Consider the following 21,589-nt stretch of genomic DNA (forward strand, 5'->3'; position numbering starts at 1 on the left):
GCTAAAATATTCTCGAAGATAGATCTAAGGTCGGGATATCATCAGTTAAAGATTCGAGCAGAAGATGTACCCAAGACAGCCTTCACCATGAGATATGGATTATATGAGTTTTTGGTCATGTCGTTAGGACTGACTAATGCACCAGCATACTTTATGAACCTGATGAATAAAGTATTCATGGAATATCTGGATCAGTTTGTGGTCGTATACATTGACGACATACTGGTATACTCTCTGAATGAAGAAACACATGAAGATCATTTAAGACTAGTCCTACAAAAGCTTCGTGACAACCAATTGTATGCAAAGTTCTCGAAGTGTGATTTTTGGCTGAAGGAAGTTGCTTTCCTAGGACATATTCTTACTAATGGTGGAATTAAAGTAGATCCAAGAAAGATAAGTGAAATACTAAATTGGAAGCAACCAAAAGATGCGTCCAAGATCAGAAGTTTTCTTGGATTGGCAGGATACTACAGAAGATTTATTGAAGGTTTTTCCAAGTTAGTGAAACCTCTTACCTCACTATTGGAGAAAGGTAAAGAGTTTAAATGGGATGAAGCATGCCAGAAATGTTTTGAAGAACTCAAGAAAAGGTTAACCACTGCACCAATATTGGTAATGCTAGACATTCACAAAGGATTTGATGTGTATTGCGATGCATCACACCTAGGACTTGGATGTGTGCTAATGCAAGAAGGAAAAGTAATAGCTTATGCCTCAAGACAGTTGAGAAAGCATGAGAAGAATTAACCTACGCATGACTTGGAAGTGGCTGCCGTAGTGCATGGTTTGAAGATTTGGATACACTATATGATTGGAAACAAGTGCAAAATCTTCACAGATCACAAAAGCTTGAAATATATATTCACTCAGAAAGAACTCAACCTAAGACAGAGAAGATGGCTTGAGTTGATCAAAGATTATGATTTGGAAATACAATATCACCTAGGAAAAGCAAATATAATGGCTAATGCTTTGAGCCGTAAGGGTCAAGTGAACAACATCACTACTCATTTGATGTCACAAGAATTGTGCTGGGAAATGGAACAATTCAACCTTGGTATGCTCAATAATATGAAAGCAACAGTTATGGAAGTTGAATCTACGTTGGAATAAGAGATTCGTAAAGGACAGAAATCTGATGAGAAAATTAAGGAAATTAAAACTTTGATTGGTTTGGGTAAAGCCCCAGATTTCATGGAAGATGAACAAGGCACACTATGGTTTAAAAAGAGAATCTGTGTACCGGAAATCGAACACCTACGCCAACTTATTTTGAGAGAAGCTCATGATTCAGCTTACTCTATTCACCCTGGAAGTACAAAGATGCACCAGGATCTAAAGGAAAAGTATTGGTGGTATGGTTTGAAAAGAGATGTGGCTACTCATGTTGCACTGTGCGACGTGTGTCAGCGAATTAAAGCCGAACACCAAAGACCAGCAGGATTACTACAACCTCACAAGGTACCGGAATGGAAATGGGAAGAAATTGGTATGGATTTCATAGTTGGACTACCTCGTACTCGGGATGGCTATGATTCAATATGGGTCATAGTAGATAGGTTGACTAAAGTGGCACACTTTATACCTGTGAAGACAACTTACTCAGGAGCCCAGTTAGCAGAGTTATACATGTCGAGAATTGTTTGTTTGCATGGAGTACCAAAGAAGATCGTATCAGATCGAGGAACTCAATTTACCTTGCGCTTTTGGAAAAGAATGCATGAGTCCATGGATACCAAGCTAAACTTTAGTTCATCTTATCATCCATAATCGGATGGGCAAACGGAAAGAACAAACCAAGTGTTGGAAGATATGTTAAGAGCTTGCGCCCTAAAGCATGGTAGAAGCTGGGATAAGAGTTTGCCTTATGCAGAATTCTCGTATAACAATAGTTATCAAGCAAGTCTAAAAATGGCACCGTTTGAAGCACTTTATGGACGAAAATGTAGAACACCGCTTTATTGGAATCAGACCGGAGAAATGTCAAGTATTTGGTCCAAAAATTCTCCAAGAAGCAGAATAGCAAGTATAGATTATCAGAGAGAACTTGAAAACAACACAGTCGAGACAGAAAAGCTATGCTGATAATAGAAGGAGAGAGTTGATCTTTGAAGTAGGAGACTTCGTATACCTTAAGGTTTCACTAGTGAGAGGAATGAAAAGATTTAAGGTTAAGGGAAAATTATCTCCTCGCTACATTGGCCCATTCAAAATTTAATGAGGAAAGAAAAGGAGAAGTAGCGTATAAGTTAGATCTACCTGATAGTTTACCGGACGTTCATGACGTATTTCATGTGTCACAACTTAAGAAATGCTTAAGAGTACCGAAGGAACAATTACCTATGGAAGAACTCAACGTTAATGAGGATTTAACTTAATCGGAGTATCCTATCAGAATTTTGGAAACATCTCACAGAATTACCCGGAGTAAAGTTATCAATATGTGCAAAGTTCAATGGAGTCATCATTCGGAAGATGAGGCCACTTGGGAAAGAGAAGATGAACTCAGAGCAAAATTTCCTCAGCTATTCTCAGAAGTTTCTTAATCTCGAGGACGAGATTCTTTTAAGAGGGGTAGGTTTGTAACACTATAAAAACCATCAACTAAAATAATACATTTAAGATTATTAATGATAATTAGGGTAATAAATTTTCTTTCTAATGTTTGATTTTTATTTTGCATCTAGAATAATTTTTGGTTTTATTCATGTTTGATTTTGGATGTTTAGTAAAAAAATTCTTCTTAAATGAAAATCCACTTAAATAATATAATAATTATTGGTCAAAAAATAAATATTTTAGTTATAAATAATTTTGGTATAATTATTATGAATTTTTTATTTTTAAAATATATTTATTTACATTTTGAAATAGAAAAAAAAAATTAAAAATAATAATAAAATAAAATTCCTAAACCCTAGCCGCTCGGCTGGCCAAACAGGCCCAACAGAGGCCCACTAACGCGCGCCGCAAGGGGGGTTTTCCCCCTCTCCCTGCCAGCGGGCCCCACCCGCGGGCGCTTTGCCTCCCCGCGGTTGGTCGCGTGTCGCCGCCGCTGCCATTGCGCGCGCGCCCGCCGTCACGCTGGAGCGCCGGACCGCCCGCGCCCAGGCTGCCGACCCCACACCCGTTCACCTCCCTGCGTTATGGAGCTTCAAGTGGCGTCCGTTTCTCCTTCCCCATTCCTCCTCTTCCCATTACGAGCATGAAAACCACTGCACCATTAATGGCACTAATGAGCCGCCGTCGGCCATTGCTTCCCCTCCCCCCGATGTCCTCTCCGCTCCCCTTCCTCTATAAAAGGTCAAGTCGCGCCCTTGTGAAGCCCTACCCACAGCTGAGCTCGCTCTCTCTCTTCTCGTGTCCTCCTCTCTTGCCGTGAGCCACCCGTAGAGTCGGCCACCCTGCCCTTCACCGCCGTTCGCCGTGGTGGGAGCTCCCTGCGCTTTCCCCGTCACTGGCGAGGACGACCGCAAGTTCACCGGTGCCCTCCGTCGATTCCCTGCCTCGAGCACCGTCCTCCACGGAGAAACCGGCCCGGCCCCTCACTCGTCAATCCCTCTGCCGTAGAAGCCAAGGGCCCATGGTAGAAGACGAGCACCGTCCCAAGGTAGTATTATAGCCACCTACTCATAATTTCATCAATAATGACTCGTAGTAATAGTCAATAATAAGTATTTACGCTTTTAATACGTATTTATGAGTATAAATGGGTGATGTATGAATGATTATGTAATGGTGAATGATTACCCCTATGATGGTGTATGTTTATTTATTTTGGCGTACGTATTCTTTTGTATGTACGATACGCAAATCGATGCTAGAAGTGGACTGTGAGGTAGACGAACCAAACTCGTTCGAGGACGACCTGCAGGACACGTTTGAGCAAGGCAAGTGGATTCTCCCTCTGCATATTCTATTTGTACCCAAGTAATGCATATAATAATGTTTACATTTTGGATACATTGCATAATTTGATGGGATTTGCCTAATTAAGGATTTCCTAGAATTTCCAACTTTATTCCTTGATTACCCTAGGAAATACTATGCTTTGTGAATTTCTGCTATCGCTCAACTTGATAATTTTGATGTCACTCATTATTTTATATTAATGTTCCAGAAATGAAATTGGCATTATGGTGTTAACCTGATGGTTAAACAAGATTATTTCATATTAATTGGAACATGGAGTGACCACCCAGGATAACAGTGCAACCACGAATGCTATCATGGCTCTGGCTTTGGTAATTAGCTTTATATGCTTAGTACCTAGCAACCTTACCCGAAATATGGGCAAGAGGGGGAGCGGCAGTGGTGGCAGCTCACGTTAACATGGGGATGTATTCTTAGCTAAGGTACCTCACCCAGAGGGCCTCCACACCGACTTAGAAACCTTAGCAGGTTGCTTTCTATTAAGTGTATTCTGTGAAAACCTCATAGTGGATACCTAGCCATTCACCTTGCCAGTGTTTATGGGTTCGTACAACCCAAGGCTAGATGGGATACACGACTTGTGGGTAAAGTTGTACCACCTCTGCAGAGTGTAAAACTGATATGTCAGTCGTGCTCATGGTTAAGAGCAACCTGGACCCTCACATGATAATTGAACTTAAAGATGGACAATAAATCGAGATCTGATGATCTGCCATTGGTTTGCTTAAGTTGTTTCACTTAAGTGTTTTTGTTATACTCTTATACCTTTGTTTAATTGGGATACTTGGGATACACACTTATTAGTAAGACAGGTGTTGCTAATAAAATATTGATGCTAATAAAATATTGACCAACTAAAATGCTTACCGCTTAACCTTAGCCTTACCTTGTTAAACTTGCATTAATTTTTCCCCCACTTGCTGAGCCCCGACCATAAGTGATCTCACCCTTGCTAATATTTTGATCAGAGGGTGATGAAGAAGACCTTGATGGAGATTTTGATGAATACTGAGTCTAACGATGCGCCGGTCATCTTCCTGTGGGAGATTATCCATGTTATTTCCGCTTTACTTTGATGATACATTTTAAGATACTATTATCTGGATGTTGTAATAAAGACTATTCTACTCTCTTTACGCCTTTATTGCAATGTCTTTTGATATATTACACTTGTGACGTCAACATATGTGTGGAAAATGGATTTTGGCACACATATGCTATGAATTCGGTTTTGCCCCAGAACCGGGTGTGACAGAGACAGTGGTCGACGGCTGAGGTGAAGGTCATGTGGGCTCGTGCTGATGGACCGGGAGCGGTTAAGGGTGAGTGTTGGGTCTTGACTGACAGACTGGAGCAGCCGGGTGGCCAGCCGCGGTGGCTGACACCTAGAACACACACTCGTGCGAGGATGTGGTGGAGTGGACCGTGTTGCCGGCATGGTCGAGGACTAGCGGGACATGCATCTGGTCGTGGAGGACGCGCACACGGTGCGGTACTCACGACAGGTTTGGTGGTTTAGGCATCAAAACCACCCAGCGCTACGGATGTCGGGTTTTGCTAAATTTGGGCCTCAAAACTTGACGGCATCGGTTCCGGAGGGAACCAGTGGCGGCACGTGGCGTGATCGTGGAGGATGCGTCAAGGCAAAGCAACTCCGTGTGAAGGACGTGTCCATCGGATTAAAAACCTAGGAGTTAGTCCATTTCGCCCTCAGTGGAGTGGATAGGCTCTATGTAAATAGGCTAGTTTAGGAAATGTAAATAACCCTCTATAAATAGAGGGGTAGGCTATTTAATTCAGCATCACTTGGCTACCATTTGTTTTGGCTTAGGGTTTTAGCACCCATATTTCCCATCTCTAGACGACTCTAGTTTTAGCCAAGGATCCACAATGATTTTGTACTTCGACTATGTTTGTGCTCTTCAAGTTTAACATGAGGAAGGGTCGCTGGTATGGCCTACAGGTTTTGGTCACTTCTCAATATTAGTATTGCATCCTTGCTGAAATTCTGAAGTTTTGTGTTATTGGTTTCACCCTTCCCCTTCTCTTGTGGGTTTGTGGAGAACCTTCGAGTTCTTGCGACATGGGTACTGTTGGGGATTGATTTGGGTTGAGATAGACTCTTTGGATCACTACGTATGCCTGCACGGTGCGGTTCTTGGTCGTGATCCGAGTTGATTCTCATTTGAGTTCGTTTTGAGAAAATCCAACAAAACTCCATCACTCTCGGGATTTCTGATCTGCGATTCGATTTCTTGTTTGTTAGGGTTCATACTTCACCAGAGTACTTCTTTCACCCCGCACAAACTTTCTATCAAATTTGAGATCATTCTGGGCATTTTTGCTTGCCCGGCACTGCCGCCCATGTGTGCGGCACTGCTGGACCTCTAGCACTGCTGGATCTAAGGTCGGCACTGCCGCTCTGACTTTCTGGTGCTTTTAACTCTGATATTTTCCAGGAAGTTAGGTCTATAGCTCTTAGGATTTTTTGTGCATACAAATGAAACTGGTTTGTCTTGCACTCTAATCTGCTGCTCTGAGTCCCCAGAGGGCTTTCGGGTTGAACTTTGGGATCAAAGTCACGTACTCGCAGGACGAGAATTTTTAGTGGCTCCCATTCACCCTCCTCTGGTCGCCGCACCGGTCCTACAATTGGTATCAAAGCCGGTTAAGGATTTCTCTTTCCTAATCGGTTCGAAATCCACGTAGGTGACATGGAATGTGGTTCTAGCAAGCCACAATCTCGTCTTCTAGTCCTCGAAGCGGCAGCTGGTCGTCTCCCACTCCAGCGCCAAGGCCAAGTACCATGCTGTGGCCGACAGCAGGGCGAGGCAGCGTGGCTTCGTCAGCTTCTCTAGGAGTTGCACAGTCCGCTGATGCGGAGCACCCTTGTCTACTGCGACAACGTCAGCGCTATGTACCTGTCACACCCGGATTTAAGGGACAAAGTCGGGTGCATCTCATACATATGCCAAAGAAGGCAACATATATAATAACAGAGTGTATAGAGATAAATGTCACAATAACATCAGAGTACTTATTACATTGCGGAAGTCTTACAAAATAAAAGTTAAATATAAAACGAACTAAGGTCCATCCTTGCACCATAAAGTCAACTGGGAGACGCCACCTAGATCAGATCAAACTCCTCGTTGTGTGGCTCCTCTTGAACCACCTGTTCTTCTCCTGTGGGGAGGTGTGAGACAGCAAGGGTGAGCTCACAAATGATCATACCTCAACAAGTTGTGGGGAAACCAGTGGGCATGAACTCACCAAAGGTGAGAGTTCATGTGATGTGTAAGGCTGATCAACAATAAGGGTTAAAGATGAGCATTGCTTTTAATAAGTTGGTCAAATTTTATTAGCAGTTACTAAGTGTAAGTGAATACCAAACCATAGAAAATAATAGAACAAAATTAATAAATAATCCGATGCAAATGCAAATGACAAATTGAATTTAAGTTACATAAATTAATCATGTGAGTGTCTGAGTCGCTCATGACCGTGAGCACGGCTAGTATACTAGTTTTACACTCTGCAGACGTTGTACCATGTACCCACAAGTCATATTACCCATATGCCAAGAGACGGCCAATCCCATACACCTCTACCGAGGAGGCGAGGTAGGGTAACACTACGAGGCCTTTATAAAGTTCCACTAGCTTCAGAAAACCCGCTACAGTTTATGGGAAGAGCACTTGCAAGAATCCCCCGTCTGACCGCCATCACAGAAAAATCAACCCGTGAACCTCCCTGCATGCAACTCCCCTACTGCCCTTGCCCCTTTCGGGTAAGGTAGTCTTCCACTAGCTTTCCTAATTAGTTAGCCAAGGGGTCCCATTCCTCCCTTGTGGCGGCACGTTTTCCCGGGTGGTTCTCCATGTTCCCATTAACATAATGATCTTATCATGAACATAAATAACATAACAGAATAATTGGAACATGGATGTAATGAAATATTAACCCAAAACCATGTAAAGCAATAGCAAAACTACCCAAGTGATTCAGGGATAACAAGGTAAATAGATAAATAGTCTAGGGTGACCTATTGGGTCCCATCAGAATTAAACCTATGCAATAATAAGTGATATTAAAGAACATTATTGGGTAAAAAGTGATCAAGGGCACAACTTGCCTTCAATGAGCTCCTGCTCAGCAACTTCTATCTGTTGAACCTCAGGATCCACAGTGGTTGGCTCATCTAGTCGCATCAATACAAACATACATGGTATAGCAAAAATTAACATCACACCAAACATGTAAACAAAATTCATAATAATAATCTACACATTAAAATAAGATCCTAGGAAAATGAATCATTAATTTTGGAGTTATAGATTTTGAGTTATGAATTTCTAAAGGTTTTATGTATTTGATACATGATTAACTAAGAAATAAATTGTATCACTGTTTTCATGCCAAAACAGAGACACTAGGTGATAAACAATAATATTATACAATTATAGAAATTGGAATGGATTAATTTGGACTAAGTATGAATTTTCTAGGAATTTAGCAAGTTCTAGGAATTGTTTTTGTACTAAAAATGCATTTTCTAATTCATTTATTCTGATTTTCCAATCCCAGGGTTGCGCGCATTAAAACCAAGAACAGTAGGGACCTCAGCGAAAATAATCCAAGACACAGTCTACACTCCCTATGGGACGGCGGGTTGATTCTCACTTTAACCAGGGTCTCTTTAGCAATTCGCACCCGCGAAGGGGTATACATCAATCCTGGCCGTTGAATTAGATTTGAACATGCTAGATTAGATCTGCTAAACTGAAGTATTACACGCCATCCTAGCCACCTGTGGCAGGATCGACGGTGATAGGCCATCTGACCACGCGCCCCATCCGAAACCCTTGGATCTCCGATCGATGGTCACGGATGAACATGGCCGAACCGGTATTAGAATCTAATCCTACCCGCACATCCAGATCGGACGGCTAGAAAATTTTCCCCCAACCCAACCGCCCAAACATGGCGGCGCGCTCCCCTCACGGCGGCCCGTTCGCGGGAGATCCCACGTTCACACCTCAAACCACCCCAAATCTCTAATCCATCCATGCTACACTAAGTTGAAGGTAGGACGAACTCGATGGAGGGCGAATTACCTCGGTACGGTGCGGCGACAGCACTGCCCACGCGACGATGTGGCTCCGCGGCCAATTCTGGCGATGGCGACAAATTCCCACAATGTTGGGCACGAATTCCCGGCGGAGCGGCTTCAACCTCACTTCTCCCTGCCCGGAGAATCCCCAGGACCCAACCTAGAGGTGCGATGGGCGGCGAGTCTACTTTCTCCCTTCCCCACGGCGGCGCCCACGTTTCTCCCTCTACCAGTGGCGGACGCAGGACGAAGATTCATAGGGGGCCAAAAAACCATATAACAAATCAAGCAAAGGATCGTAAAAACCAGCGTTACATTGAATTCAAGTTTTATATCAATACACGATATAAATTCAAAGAAAAAAATAAATAAACAAAAGAAGTAAATGTACTGTTAAGTTCTTACTAGCCTAATAAAAAATGGATGTACCTTGTCGAATATTGATCTCTTCGATGGGCAGGTGTGCCGAGAAAGGGGTGGGTCAAGGGACGTCTATAGTTGAGAGATAGGGCTCGTTGGTTCGACAAGCTCGCTGACCTCCAAGGGCGGGTCACATCATCGCGACGAACGAGATCGGACATGCCGAGCTAGCTAGCGTCATGAGGATGACGAGCGAGGCGGGGACACCGGGAAGGGGTGGGGTTGTGCAGTGTCGCGACATAAGGAATGAGACATCAAAGTGGACTGGATCAGGCGGTGTCGATAAGAATGGGACTGGGCCATAGTCAAAATGTTTTTGGATCGATTGGATTGAGGAGCGGGGTCATGGGTCGTTGGTCGATACTTTAAAAAGGGAAGTATACATCTATGGGACGGGAATATTATGAATTTGATATGTTGAGTCTAATGGACCGATGATCTCAGATTGATTCTATGGGTCAAGGGTCGTGTTCTAAAATTTCAATAACAACCTAACACCAGTTTAATATCATCTCATTCTACTATTGAAACTTTAGGCCATCTCTATCAGATTCCCTATCTTATCCTCCATTTTAAACCTTACGTTACAAACAGTATCATCTACAGTTCTGTGTCCCCTATTTTACACTACCTGCTGGAGACAATATTATACTTATACAAACAGAAAACTTCAACCGACCTAAAACTTTAATTTTTCTATATACTAACACTAAATAAATATTCGATATAAGAGAGAGAGAAAATTGAGGGGGGCCATGGCCCACTTTGCCCCCCCGGTCCGCCCCTGCCCTCTACGGTGTGGCGGCGGCTTGTGGTGTAACGTAACAGAGTAGGGGACGTGGCTTTAAAGCGTAGGTGTGCGCGGTGATGTCGCAGACTCCGAGTCAACTGGCGAGCCTTTCTCGCGCGGCGAAGCCGTTACGACTTACGAGAAGGCTCAGCTGGCCACCCGGGCCCACCAGTCATCAGCGTGAAGCTACGGCGTGGACGCGGAGTGAGACAGACAGATCAGGCCCGCACGACAGAGGCCACAGCACTAAAGCGCATGCGCGTAAGCAATCTGCAGACGGGGCCCACATGTCGGCGCGGATGGCAGCTGAGTGGCGTGCACAGGAGAGAATGACCGGTGGACCCCCCCCCCCCCCGGTGTCAGTGACCTATGCGAGAGTGGCGCGGGAGGAGTAACTAGGCTGCGCGGGGTGATGTTCTGTTGGGCCAAATGTGTAGACCGAGGCCCAATTAGATATTCTTTCTTTTATCTTTTCTTTTCTTCCCTCCTCTCTTCTCTTTCAAATTTAAATTTCAAATTTGAATCTGTATGTGTGAAGTTCAAACCTAGGATAAATGTCTATATTTACATAATAATATGAACTAAATTTTAATTCATTTATATTTTTATTTTATCCTATATGTATAATGTTTTCTTCTCTTTTTTCTCAATTTCTATTTTCTAGGGTTTTCTTTAGAACTCAAATTCCAATTTGAGTATCCACATATTTCTTTTTACCTTATTTTTATATTATCACAAAATGCACACACAATAAAACTTCAACATGATGCATATTACATTTTGGTGTCATTTGTTCTAATTATTCACCCTTAATTATAGGTATCCTCCTGTTATGATGAATATATGGCACACAAATAAGGAGATCAACTATATCCTCTTTGTATACATTTTTGGGCATTACAAATTCCACCCCCCTTACAAAGAATCTCGTCCGCGAGATTCAGGAAGAACTAGGGAAAATATGGGGAAAATCTATGCGAAGCTCTTCTTCTCTCTCCCAAGTTGCTTCATCTTCTCCATGGTGACTCCATTGCACTTTACACATTTTGATCACTTTACTCCTTGTGACTCGAGTTAGAGTATCAAGAATCTTGATAGGATATTCTGCATAAGTCAGATCATCTTGGACACTAAGGTCCTCCAGTGGTAGCTGCTCTTCATGTACCCTGAGACACTTCTTCAATTGTTATACATGGAAGACATCATGTACATCCGCAAGATGATCGGGTAGTTCTAGTTGATATGCACCTTCTCTCATCCGCAAGACCATCCTTGCACCTTGTTGTACTCCTCCCTACTTAGAGAGGCGAGGAGTATTGTTGTGGCTTGGGAGTTGAAGTGCTCGATTTGGGCCACCTCGTCCTCATCATAATCCTCATCCCCTACGGATGGTACATGTGCTCCAAACTCAACAACATTCCATATACTTTTGTGGAGTGAGGTTAGGTGATATTTCATTAGATCACTCCACCTAGCATAATCTTCACCGTCAAATGTTGGCGGTTTGCCTAATGGAACGGAAAGCAATGGAGTATGTCTAGAAGTACGAGGATAGTGTAAGGGGATCTTACTAAACTTCTTGCGCTCATGGCGCTTAGAAGTTATGGAGGGCGCGTCAGAGCCGGAGGTAGATGGCGATGAGGTGTCGGTCTCGTAGTAGACCACCTTCCTCATCTTCTTTTTCTTGTCCCCACTCCGATGCGACTTGTGGGAAGAGGGTTTCTTCTCCTTCCCCTTCCCTTTGTTGTGGGACTCTCCCGATGAAGCTTTCCCGTGGCTTGTAGCGGGTTTGTCGCCGGTCTCCATCTCCTTCTTGGCGTGATCTCCCGACATCACTTCGAGCGGTTAGGCTCTAATGAAGCACCGGGCTCCGATACCAATTGAAAGTCGCCTAGAGGGGGGGTGAATAGGGAGAAACTGAAATTTGCAAAGTTAATCACGACTACAAGCCAGGTTAGCGTTAGAAATATAATCGAGTCCGCGAGAGAGGGTGCAAAACAAATCGCAAGCGAATAAGGAGTGTGACACGCGGATTTGTTTTACCGAGGTTCGGTTCTCGCAAACCTACTCCCCGTTGAGGTGGTCACAAAGACCGGGTCTCTTTCAACCCTTTCCCTCTCTCAAACGGTCCCTCGGACCGAGTGAGCTTCTTCTTCTCAATCAAACGGGAACAAAACTTCCCCGCAAGGGCCACCACACAATTGGTGCCTCTTGCCTTGGTTACAATTGAGTTGATCGCAAGAAAGAATCAAAGAAGAAAGCAATCCAAGCGCAAGAGCTCGAAAGAACACAAGCAAATCTCTCTCACTAATCACTAGGGCGTTGTGTGGAATTTGGAGAGGATGTGATCACTTGGGTGTGTCTAGAATTGAATGCTAGAGCTCTTGTAAGTAGTTGAAGTAGGAAAACTTGGATGACTTGAATGTGGGGTGGTTGGGGGTATTTATAACCCCAACCACCAAACTAGCCGTTTGGTGGAGGCTGTCTGTCGCATGGTGCACCGGACAGTCCGGTGCGCCAGCCACGTCACCAGGCCGTTGGGTTCCGACCGTTGGAGCTCTGACTGCTGGGCCCGCCTGGATGTCCGGTGGCACACCGGACATGTGCTGTAGAGTGTCCGGTGCGCCACTCCGCGCGTGCCTAGCTTCTGCGCGCTCTGGCGCGCATTTAATGCTTCTGCAGGTGACCGTTGGCGCGAAGTAGTCGTTGCTCCGCTGACTCACCGGACAGTCCGGTGTACACCGGACATGTCCGGTGAATTATAGCGGAGCGAATTCCCGAAGCTGGCGAGTTCCAGAGTTGCTCTCCCCTGGGGCACCGGACACTGTCCGGTGTACACCGGACAGTCCGGTGAATTATAGTGGAGCGCCTCTAGATTTTCCCGAAGGCGAGGAGTTCAGCGTGAAGTCCCTTGGTGCACCGGACACTGTCCGGTGGCACACCGGACAGTCCGGTGCGCCAGACCAGGGCTGCCTTCAGTTATCCCTTGCTCTCTTTGTTGAACCCAATTCTTGGTCTTTTTATTGGCTAAGTGTGAACCTTTTGGCACCTGTATAACTTGTACACTAGAGCAAACTAGTTAGTCCAATTATTTGTGTTGGGCAATTCAACCACCAAAATCAATTAGGAACTAGGTGTAAGCCTAATTCCCTTTCAACTTTATTGAAGGACTTAATGGACCTCTGCAGTATGCTCTAGTGGCTCATACATTTCCATCATTACAGAGGCTGCTCGATAAAGCCCTAGCTATTGAACACAAGCGTGTTCAGCTGGGAGATTTGAAGAGGAAGGCGATATCCCAGGGACAGGGAAGCAGCAATGTTCGCCCTTGCTACGGATCACCCCAGGATAAACCAGTTCGCACTGGAGGAGGATAGGGCCTAGCTCAGCACTGACCTTAGAGGACTCCACCGACTCGTCAGGCTACCCCCACTAGCACCCCGACGAAATTTTCAGGATAGAATGCACGCACTACTTGCTACAAGTGTGGGAAGACTAGACATTATGCAAATTTTTGCCCACAGAGGATTGCTACTACACCTATGTAGAACAAGCAGCATACTCCGGGATCTGGCAAGGAATTCTCTATTGTCAGGGTTAATCAAGTCAGTGCTTATGCTACTCCTGATGGGGATGACATTGCACTTGGTATGTTTTACATTAATGCAATTCCTGCACAATATTATTTGATTCTGGTGCTACCCATTCATTTATGGCTGCTCGATATGCCAACACAAATGAGTTACCACTGAAAATTATGAAAACATCAATGATAGTAATTACACCCAAAGGGCCTGTTAAGGCAAATCATAGGACACATAAATTGACATTGACAATTATGGGAAGAGAATTCGGGGCTACCGCTATAATATTTGAGGCAAGCAGCATAGATCTAATCCTTGGTATGTCATGGTTAAGAAAGGCAAAGGCCATTATACACTGTGGTAGGGGTACAGTAGAACTCAGCAGCCCTAAAGGAGAAATATTTGACATTGAAATTACAGTAACTACCTCTACCAGACGTGCGGCATTCTTCATAGATGTGGAGTTTGTTGGAAACAACATCCGTGTGGTTAGGGATTTTCCGAATGTCTTTCTAGAGGAGTTACCAGGGATGCCACCAGATAGGGAAGTTGAGTTTCTCATTGATCTCTTACTTGGGACTGCTCCTATTTCTAAATGGCCATACAGGATGTCCGTAGAAGAATTAAAAGAACTTAAGAAGCAGTTAACGGAGTTACAAGAGCCTGGGTACATTCGTCTGAGTTCCTCACCTTGGGGAGCGTCGGTTCTGTTTGTACAGAAGAAGGATGGATCACAAAGGATGTGTGTGGACTATAGATCCCTTAATGATGTTACTGTGAAGAACAAGTATCTGTTACCCCACATTGAGGATTTATTTGATTATATGAGAGGTGCTAGGGTATTCTCGAAGATTGATCTCTGATCAGGTTATCACCAAATGAAGATTAGGACATCTAACATTCCCAAGATGGCCTTCTCAACCCGATATGGTTTATATGAATTCACGGTTATGTCAATTGGATTAACTAATGCACCAGCCTATTTTATGAATCTGATGAATAAGGTGTTTATGGAGTATCTGGACAGATTCGTCATGGTATCCACTTCTGTCACACCCAAATTTATGGGACAAAGCCGGGTGCATCTCATACATGCGCCAAAGAAGACAACATATATAATAACAGAGTGTGTAGATATAAATGTCACAATAACATCAGAGTACTTATTACGTAGCGGAAGTGTTACAAAATAAAAGATAAATATAGATCGAACTAAAGTCCATCCTTGGCGCCATAAAGTCAACTGTGAGACGCCACCTAGATCGAATCGAACTCCTCGTTGTGTGGCTCCTCTTGAACCACCTGTACTTCTCTTGTGGGGGGGTGAGACAGCAAGGGTGACCTCACACATGTTCATCGTTCAACAAGTTGTGGGGAATAATGTGGCATGAACTCACCAAAGCTGGGAGTTCATGTGATGTGTAAGGCTGATCAACAATAGAGGTTAAAGATGAGCATTGCTTTTAATAAGTTGGTCAAATTTTATTAGCAGTTACTAAATGTAAGTAAATACCAAACCATAACAAATAATAAAACAAAATTAATAACAAATCCCATGCAATGCATATGACAAATTGAGTTTAGGTTCCATAATTTAATCATGCGAGAGTCCTAAGCTGCTCTTGACCGTGAGCTTGGCTAGTATACCAGTTTTACACTCTGCAGAGGTTGTACCATGTACCCACAAGTCATGTTACCCATCTGTCAAGGGGTCATGAATCCCATACACCTCTACCAAGGAAGCGAGGCAGGGTAACACTATGGGGCCTTTACAAAGTTCCACTAGCTTTCGAAAACCCGCTATAGTATATGGGAAGAGCACTTGCAAGAATCCCTCGTCTGACCGCCATCACAACAAAATCAACCGAAGAACCTCCCTGCATGCAACTCCCCTACTGCCCTTGCCCCTTTCGGGTAAGGTAGTGTTCCACTAGCTTTCCTAATTAGTCAGCCAAGGGCGTCCCATTCCACCCTTGTGGTAGCACGTGTTTCTCAAGTTAAGCTCCATATTCCAATTAAAGATAATGATCTTGACATGAACATAAATAACATAACAGAATAATTGGAACATGGATATAATGAAATATTAACCCAAAATCATATAAAGCAATAGCAAAACTACCCAAGTGATTAAGGGGTAAACAAGGTAAATGGGGTAAACAGACTAGGGTGACCTATTGGGTCCCATCAAAATTAAACTTATGCATGAATTAATGATAATAAAGAACATTATTGGGTAACAAATGTGATCAAGGGCACAACTTGCCTGGCACTTGACATTTCAGGTACCAGGGTGATTCTTCAGATCTTCTTAACCTCACTGCTAGTCGTAGCAATACAAACAAACATGGTATGGGTAAAATTAACATCACACCAAACATAAGTACAAATCGAATAATAATGATCTACGCGAAGCTACGAGATCGCGGGTTCGAGAACCACTAAAATCGGAGTTATGGTCATCAAGTTATGATGTGATTAAATGATTAACACTAGGTTCTATGTTTATTTTATAATTCCGGAGAAAAGATAACCTAAAGTATTAATTAATTCAACTTTAATCCAAATTATAATTTGACCATAGATCATATTTTAGTAGATTATAATGATAAGCAAATTAACAAGTCTAACCAACATAAATTAAATAAAGATCTAATTAGAAAAGAATGAGACATGGTATAATAAATGTTGTTACTGCGTAGTAAATACTTGTACGAGACTAACGCAGCTTGAATGGATCAAATCGGAGTTATAGATTTTAAGTTATGAATTTCTAAAGATTCTATGTGTTTTGTACAAGATTAAATAGGATATAAATTTTAATGTGACTTTCATGTCAAAACAGAGATACTATGTGATAAACAATAATATTTTAGAATTATAGACGTTGGAATGGACTCATTTGGACTTAATATGAATTTTCTATGGATTTAACAAGATTCTGGAATTGTTTTTATATAAGAAATTCATTTTATAAATCAATTTCTCTGATTTTCCATTTCCCTGTACTGCGCCTCAATTATCAGAGAAGATAGGGGCAACGACGCAAAAGTTTCCAAGACACAGGGCACCACAGTCGAGGACGGCGGGTTATTAACCTAAATCCAGAGGGGTCTAACTGCTAATTTTCCCGGTCGAAGGGGTATGGCATGCTCCTAACCGCCCGATCAGGATCCCACGTCACACAGAACCAACGCCATCGGATCTCCACCAACCCCGTCCAGCAACAGCGCACGAAGCATGTCGAGCTTGATCCCCACTTCGTTCGCGAGCGTGTCGTCGTTGGTGATGTGCGAGTACTTCATGTCACGACCACTTCTCAATTCACCGACATCTTCACCAAGGGCCTCCCTACGTTGGTGTTTGAGGAGTTTCGGTCCAGTCACAACATCTGTTGTGGCTAGAGTTTCGACTGGGGGTGTTAGAGTTGTGCTGCTTCTCCAACTGTAATGGGCTGGCATTGTGTAATGGGCTTAGGCCCAACAGTTATATATATCTTCAAACCCTGGTTAGGGTTAGGGTTTCACTTCCAACAATCAAGGTCCCAGAACACACTTCTACGCAAGCACCTAATACTGAATAACACTAACAAGGATTTCAATGGGAAACGAGTCAATTTCAATGACAAAATGCAGACTTATATCAAATGCTTGTTGGGCCTCTCTTTCTATCCATATAATAGCATGATCAGATGTTGCGTTGCAAGAGAGAACAATGTGTTCAAATCTCCCATCCATTGGTACTGTTGTTCTCACAAGAGGGGGGTATCTTCCACATCTGCAACAATTTGGAATTGTTTCAATAAAATTCTAAACTATGAATTGGAGAGGAAAGGTGAAATGACAATTTTTTCTAGAAGTTTCTCCTATACATATCATAGCTCATTGCAATATGTGAGTTACAAAAATGAACTGAAACCTACTTTGCATTAGCGTGAAAATTTGCACACAACAAATAGGTGAACTATCAAAAGGAGGCATAGCATCACAAGTCATAATGACAGTAAGTTATCATAGCTATAGATTAACAATGGTAGATCTCAGTATGTAACACTATAAAAATCATAAAATAAAAATAATACATTTAGTTATTAATGATAATTATGGTAATGAATTTTCTTTTAAGTGTTTGTTATTTATTTGCATTTGGTGATTGCTCATAATTGATTTTGGATATTGAATAACATTTCTTGTTAAATAAAAATCCAAATAAATAATATAATAATTAGTCCAAAAATAAATGTTTTATTTATAAATAATTTTGGGTATGTTGGGGACTTGTTCTCAAATGCTATGAATTAAGAACAAGGCAACATAAAATGTTAAATATTAATGCCCTTCGTCCGCTGAAGCATTATCTCCCCAAGGATTTAATGAACTTCGGACGAAGACCACAAGTAGAATATCACGAAGGTTACACCTTCGTGATTAAACTTACAAGATAATACAAAGTAATATAAAATGTGAAACATTAAAGATAAATATATCAGAAATAAATGACATCATTCGCATATCTTATTATATGAATCTAAAATGTTAGAACATAATGTTTAGATACATTTATACCTTTGCCTTGACAAATAATAATTCCCGAGTGATGCGTTTGCAATTACAGGAATGCGTGAACAGTAAAGGAATACTGTTCACTATTTATAGGCACAGGACACAGCCTGTGAGGAATTACAATCATGCCCCTCATAAAAGTTTACAACAATGACTCAGACCCTTATGGACTAAAAGGTCATTCTATCTTTAAGTCGGTTCGACCCTTCATCTTCGGATATGCTGTAATACCGAAGCTTTATGAATGGTACCTTCGGCATCACGTACGAGCATCTTCAGCCGAAGCTGTTTCTCTCCGCAGGACGTTCGACGACGAAGCATGGTCTCAACAGTAGCCCCTTCGCGGTGCTAGATCGTTTTTCGTAACGAGCTTGATCCGTAAAAAAAGTCTCTTAGGCTTCAGGAAGCCGAAGGTCCGAAAAACACCTTCCCTGAGCTCGTTGTCGAGAAACGATACAGTTTCCGAGCGCGGAGCGGTCCCACCATGCAGGTTCACTTTTTGGTTTTTGCGGCCCACCGTGCAGTGGGTGCGAGCGACTGTTTTCCTGGTGTAAAAATCCTGACGATTCACCTTCTTACCTGCAACACTATATAAACAGACATGTAGGTGTGAAGTTACCACAGCATTCATTGCTATTGCACTGTTTTGCTGCCAAAAATTTAACCATAGCCGAAGCTTGACTTTCGCATTCAAACGAAGCTCCAGTTTAGTCTCTGCTTCGTCAGAAGAAGAGCTTCGGAAAAAAGGTTATTAATTTCCAAGGAATTTTTAAGAAATTCAAAATCAAATGGCTAGAGTGCGCTCTACTGCTAGAGTTGAGCGTGATGGAGATGAGGCCGAAGCTGCTGAAACTATTCCGATTTCTGAAGCGATGAGGCGCTCCGGGCTAGCTACAGCAGAGGACACACCTGCTGCCGAAGCAACACAAGCTGATGTTGAAGAAGTTGGTTCTGAGGATGAGCTCAGCTGCGGGGTACCAACTAAACCTAGTCATTTGGACTTTGGAAAGTCCACTATCTCTGAAGCTGACCTTCCAAAAATGGTGAAGCTGGGCTACTTCAGCGAAGCAAAAAAGGAGCTAGTTCGTTTTGGCGGAGAGGAAACTACTCCGAAGCCGGAAAAGAATGAGGTAGTAGTGTTCAAAAGCTTCTTTAAAGTAGGATTAAGATTTCCTTTGAATGGGATGATTGCTGACATTTTGAAGAAATTTGGGCTTTACCTTCATCAGCTGACCCCTAATGCCATTGTTAGATTAAGTGTTTATATTTGGGCCCTTCGTAGTCAAGGAGTGGAACCGTTCGGCGAAGGTTTCTGCCGAGTCCATGAACTACACTATCAGACTAAAGCCAGAGGAGATGGTCTTCATGAGAATTTTGGATGTTACAACTTTGCTTATCGCAAGACTACGAAGTTTCCAGTGATAAGCTACCGAAGCAAATGGCCAGCCGGATGGAAATCTGAGTGGTTTTATGTTAAAGTTGATAAAGATGAAGATAAATTGGTCCAGAGTCCAATAGAGCTAACCTTCGGAGAAACGAGGCCCCGATGCAACATGATAAGAGGGAGCCCGAGCCAAATTGCTATGGTTGAATTTCGCGTGATTTCAGATCACATTGGCACTAGAGACTTGGTGCAGGAATTTCTGGCTTTTAAAGTGTTCCCAACAATGAGGGATTGGGAGATGCCGAAGCTGGAGGGAGAAAAGAAAAAGGGAGAACTTATTCGATTGCCTTATTATTACAAGTTTAAGAAACACTTTAAAAAACCCTGCCAGGAGTGGTTGGACACAATCGAGATTATGTGCAACGATATCCTCGAAAATTATTCTAAGAAGGAAGATCAGTTGATGACAGCAGCCTTCGGCAGTCGCCCCAAACGAAGATTGAATCGGGTGCTAGATGCCTTGAATTTTGAGTATCCTAATTATGAGCAACTGGGCGGAGATGCCGAAGGCCCGAAGAGAAAAAGAATTGCCAGTGCCCTTGACAAGGAAAGCACCAAATTGGCCAAAAAGGAACAAGAAATTTCCAAAAAACTGAGCCCAGAGCCGAAGGTAGCTGCTCCAAGAAAAAGAAAAGTTGTATCTCCAAAACCTGCATCTCCAGAACCAAAGACATTGGTCCGAGAGCAGGAAGCTCCTGCGACACCTTCTGTTGCCGAAGTAGAAGAGATTCTGAAGGTAATGACTGAACCTTTGCCTGTCAAGCTAAGTCCGCTGGCGCCAGAACTGACGAAGTTTTTTCAGAAGGACAAAGAAGCTTCGGCAGCAGAAAGTCCCGCAAAGCCGAAAAAACGAAGAATTATCCAAGTGGCAGATGTGATTCATCAGACACCGCCACCGATATCGGTGTCAAAAATTGTCATTGCCGAGACCACCGGAGCCGAAGCCGCCGCAGCCGAAGCTACCGGAGCCGAAACCACTGAAGCTGAAATCGTCGGAGCCGAGGCTACCAGAGCCGAAACCGGGACCACCGAAGATTCTAACATGGAAACCACACTTGATGTTATTGACAATATACTTCTGAAAATGGCTGAAGAAGAAGCTGCTGTGGCTGCGGTGAACACGGCTACTGAAAAAGGAAAAGAGCAGGTTGAAGACATTTTGGAGGAAGGAAATTTTAACTTTCAAGATTTACTTGGACAAGAGTTAACAGGCGCTGAAAAAGAAGAGCTGAAGAAATATGCCATATCCTGTGGATATAAACCAGGGTCTCTACTATTTGGTGGGGTCAACGAAGGGAAGCTAAGATGCCTTCGGAATCGCACCGAGGCCAAAGTTGTTAGGACCTTCTCCAAAAGCGTTGGCCTGCCGAAGATAGAAGCGGACCTTTGCAGGTACTAGCGACAACATATCGTCGGTAGCTTGCTCTATGCTAATTTTAAGGTAAAAAATATTATTATTATTATTATTATTATTATTATTATTATTATTTTTTAGGTCGTTTTCTGACGAAGGTTGTTTTGGCAGAGTATACTACTAAGTAAAGTGCTACAAATGCAACAAGATCTTGAGGAGGAGAAAAACAAAGCTATCATCAAAGATTTAGAAGACAAAGTTGAAAATTACGAAGCTGCTCTGAAGAAGGACTTCGTCATTCAAGACCTTGAAATCATAGCTAAAGAACACGAAGCTGCCTTAGAAAAGAAAGACTTCGTTATTCATTCTATGGAAGGCTCACTGGC

This window comes from Zea mays, chromosome 5 (assembly GCF_902167145.1).
Source record: "Zea mays cultivar B73 chromosome 5, Zm-B73-REFERENCE-NAM-5.0, whole genome shotgun sequence".
Classification (NCBI taxonomy): Eukaryota; Viridiplantae; Streptophyta; class Magnoliopsida; order Poales; family Poaceae; genus Zea; species Zea mays.